Genomic DNA, 4625 nt, shown 5'->3' with positions numbered 1-4625 from the left:
ATTTAGATGCCCAACACTCCTATGCAAGTGTATAACCCATCAATGGTATGATTTTTGCCAAAATCTTGGTTTAATTTCATCAAAAGTGGACCTCTTTTCCTTTGTTTTGTGAGAGCTCAAAAAACCAGTAATTTTCAATCACATAAATGCATCATATTTGCTCCAAAATTAGTATAGGGCTTGCACATGAGTTGCCAATACATTTGGGTAAGGAAGGATAGTGCTCAGTGTAAAATCTCACATCCTCTTATAGCTCTACTTTATGGGCTCATAAATTCATCTCATTGGCTAAGGATATTCAAAGTTGAGTTACAAAAGGATCTTATTGGGACTTAGACTTCCAAGGCCTACTACATCTTGCGAGCATGATATTATTTGCACTGGACTAGGATGTGTATTTGTATAGGGAATGTGCACTAACTCTTCCCTAAGGAGACATGGTACCTCTAAAGGGGTATCCACCTTAGATTAGTGTTATCATTAGAGTACAATTAGTTTCTGATTAGGTAGATGTTTTATCCTTAGGAGAGCTTGATTCATGATTCTCAACATGGTATCAAAGCTTGGTTTTGCTCTCCTAGCTTAGTTTAGAATTTATGCACATTATTAGCACTAATATTTGTCATTAGGATTTCTCAGGTACAATAGGGTTTCTCTAGCAAGTAGAGGTGGAGCACTTAAGAAATTAGCTCTAAAGCAAAACAAGTAATTAGAGCAATCCATCAGTGCTTGTTCAAAGGCAGCAAAGAAACATCCATTCATAAATGCCAGCTAACATCACACGGTGCTACAAAAAGCAAAAGTGAGAAGTTCAATCCCAAGCAAGAAGACTCTGTTGTGGGTTTTCCCATTGATTCTCCATATTCCTGGGAGATGGAGCCAGTGGAACTGGTGCCAATGTACTCTCCCCAAATTCTTCTGGCTAAGTTTGGGTAATCTTAACTTAGTTTTGAAAAGGTAGAAAGAAATCCATACTTTTAGTCCTCTTACCCGCCTTGTGCCACACATGCAACTATATTTAAGCCCGCAACACCCTTATAAGCAGTGTATTGTGGGAACCTTCAAAGAATTCCCACAGTCTGCTTTGTCCTTACTTGAACTTTTACTTGCGATAGAACCAGCTGAGAGGGACGGCATTATCAGCACTAAAGAGCGAATTCTTCACAGTAAAGCCATGGCCATGTGATCCCTTAAGCCTTCCAAAGTATCCTCCAAGAAAAGAGTTTGATGCAAAAATGAAGTGCATAGGCAAAGAGCTACTAAAGGGAGGGTGCGTGCATGGTGCTGATGCAGTGAAAAGGGTTGTACACACAAGCAAGGCTTCTTGCTTCAAATGTAAATGCATAATTGGCAGTACCATTCCCATCACCAGAGCATATGTAGCAGCAGCATCTCAAGAAAGAAGACAAGGTTTTTTTTAAAGAATTACCACAAAACCCTCAAAGTTTTGGTGTAAAATATCTTATGGAAGAGGTGTTCACATGCATATCATAAAAAAAGCCCCATAAGCACTTTATAGTGGGCATCACATGGACCTTTATGGGCATCCTCACACCAACAACATTTGTGAATACTTTCACAACATCATTGACAAAAGCCTTCACAAAGGTATTTATGCAATCATTATCAAAAACAAAATATTTTCAGTACAAAATTTTTAAGCTTCCAATATGAGCAAGCATGTGTGATGCATGAGACCAAGGAAGAGTGTATTTCTCTAAATGAGTGGTACCCTTCCCTGACTATGAGTCAAAAACAAGATGTAAAAGCAATTAAATGCGCACGCTAGTGTTTGTGTGTGTGAAAAATAAATATACAATTTATGTAAAAACACTACAACCAAATGACTATGCAAGCGTAGGTGTGCACAAGTAAAGCATAAGTGGCAACAAACATGAAGGCTACAAGAAAAGATACAACAAAGAAGAAAGAGAAGTGACAAAAGCCCCGCATTCAAAATTCACCTCAGTACCCATTTCTTAAACAATTTTTTTAGTAAGACATCCTACTTTCTACAAAAAATGCTTGTAACTAGCCTCTAGAACCGATGACATACCCAAGCTGGAAATTCATCCCTCACCTAGAGCCAAAGGAGTGGGGGTAGTACCAAAGTAGCACATGGGCCAAATTTTCTCATAGAACACAAGGGAATGTAGAAAGTAAAAACTCAAAATCATTTTGTAACCAACGTCCAACCACCTTAAGTAGCACAAAGATTTGGCACCAAGGGGGGGTGTTGAGAAAGAGTGAAAGCCTATAGTTTGTACCCAATCTAGCATCAAGGGGGAGTGTTGAAATGAGTGATGCTAGAGTGCCAAGTCACCTAGTCAAAGTTATCCCACATGAGTAAGATAAGCCAACATGTACTTACCTCATATAAAAGGGATTCATTTCAAGCAATGCAAAACATATCACTTGTAGTTATCTCAATTCACCTAGTCAAAGTTATCCACATGAGCAAGAAAAGCCAACATGTACTCACCTCATATAAAAGGGGGTCATTTCAAGCAATACAAAACATATTACTTGCACTTATCTTGAGTCTCTTTATGTATCCAAGCTAATTCATCTTAGTGTCTAATTGTACTTGAGGGCATCTTAGTTAGCACACACTCATGATGAGTTTTCTTCATTTATATCAACCTTAAATCAGTGTAATCATTAGAGTAGGATTAGTTTTTGATTAGGTAGATATTTTATCAATAGGAGATCTTGATCCATGATTCTCAACATGCTAGAGTGCCAAGTCACCTAGTCAAAGTTATCCCACATGAGCAAGCAACGCCAACATGTACTCACCTCATATAAACGTAATGAGCTTGATCCTTGAAATGAGTGACGCTAGAGTGCTAGGTCACCTAGTCAAAGTTATCCCACATTGAGCAAGCAAATACAACATGTACTCACCTCATATAAAAGGGGGTCATTTCAAGCAATGCAAAACATATCACTTGCACTTATCTCAAGTCTCTTTATGTATCTAAGCTAATTCATCTTGGTGTCTAATTGTACTTGAATGCATCTTAATTAGCACACACTCATGATGAGTCTTTTTTTTCATTTCTATCCACCTTAGATTAGTGTTATCATTAGAGTAGGATTAGTTTCTGATTAGGTAGATGTTTTATCATTAGGAGAGCTTGATCCATGATTCTCAACATCGACCCACTTCCCTTTGTGCTCGATCGGAGAGGGGCCGTGTAGGAGATGCAATTCTCGCACATGGGTAGTGGGGATTGCAAGATGGGAAAAGGAATGCCAAGTAACCCCACATGCAAAGGTAGCATGGAAGATGAAAGGATATATATATTCCAAAGAGACCCCTCCTATCTTCCCTCAAGCTTGTCTTTTGTGGAAGAATGGAGGGCTAGTTAGAAAGAGGGGATTTTCCTTAGAATGTGAAAGAGTTCGTAGGCCCTTGGAGATGTTTGTGCCTCCAAGGGTGCTAGTGCGGCATGTCAAGTTGGGCACATATGTTGGGCCAACCGTCAATTTCTTCCTTGGTGTGTGAACCATGACACATCATGGGTAGTGTGGCAACTGTTGGTTTCCAAGGGTCCATGTTGATGATGATGTTTTATGCACATCGATTACCGGCACATTTGATAAGCTTTTTTCCCCTTATAAACTAGATCTGGTGCCATGTTTTTTGCCTCTTTACCATGAGAGTTATCATGGAATTTGAAGAGTTATAAACTAGATCTAGTGCCATGTTTTTTGCCTCTTTACCATGAGAATTATCATCATATGGAATGTGAAGAGCCTTGGTGGGAGCCTTAGTGGGGTCTTTCCTTTCACCCGAAGAAGGTAATCATGAACCAACTTCAACTCAATAGTCCCATGGTATTTTTCTCATGCAGGAGCATAAGCTTAATACCATCCAGTGCACTAGATCTGGCAAGCTTTTATTCAGGCAAACTTTTTGGCCCACTATGTGCTACAGATGTGTGCTACAGATAGAACGAAAGGTGGAGTATGTACTTTAGTGAAATCTTCATTTCATTCCTTAGATGATGGAACTAAAGGAGGAGTATGTAATTTAGTGACAACTATAGATGGAACTAAAGGGGGAGTATGTACTTCAATGACATCTACATTTATTCCTTAGATGATTGGTCATGGAGTAATTTTTCCAATATATGCAATGGATTATGTTTATGCATGGTGGTTGAAAATTGGTGTGTTTACATGAATGGTTCTATTCTCTATATCATGAATGACTATTTGCAACACTAGCTATAATCTCATGCTCAGCCTTGGCAATAATTTTGTATGAAGTCCCAAGCAATGTTAGTCTTATCACCACCCTTAGATGAGGTGGATAAGACCCTTGGTAAGAAAATAAGCCATAGAGAATGTCTTCCACATATTGTAAAATGCCACAATGATCTCATCCCTAATGTTGTGCCCAAAACTCATGAGAATTGTTGGTGGAGAGAGGCCATCATCCTCAAGAGATTTACCATGTGAAAATGCATGAATCATGTGTCTAAGATCACCTATCAAAGTAAAGAGACTCTAGTATACATACGAAAGGAGGAGAGTGCTCACTCTAATGCACAAAACTATAGGATAATGGTGTAAATTTAAGATGCCTCAAGTAATGAAGATGGTGCCATCTTTAT

Source organism: Cibotium barometz, chromosome 55, assembly GCF_041138505.1.
Source record: "Cibotium barometz isolate CiBa-2024 chromosome 55, ASM4113850v1, whole genome shotgun sequence".
Lineage (NCBI taxonomy): Eukaryota > Viridiplantae > Streptophyta > Polypodiopsida > Cyatheales > Cibotiaceae > Cibotium > Cibotium barometz.
This window is presented reverse-complemented; position numbering follows the sequence as displayed.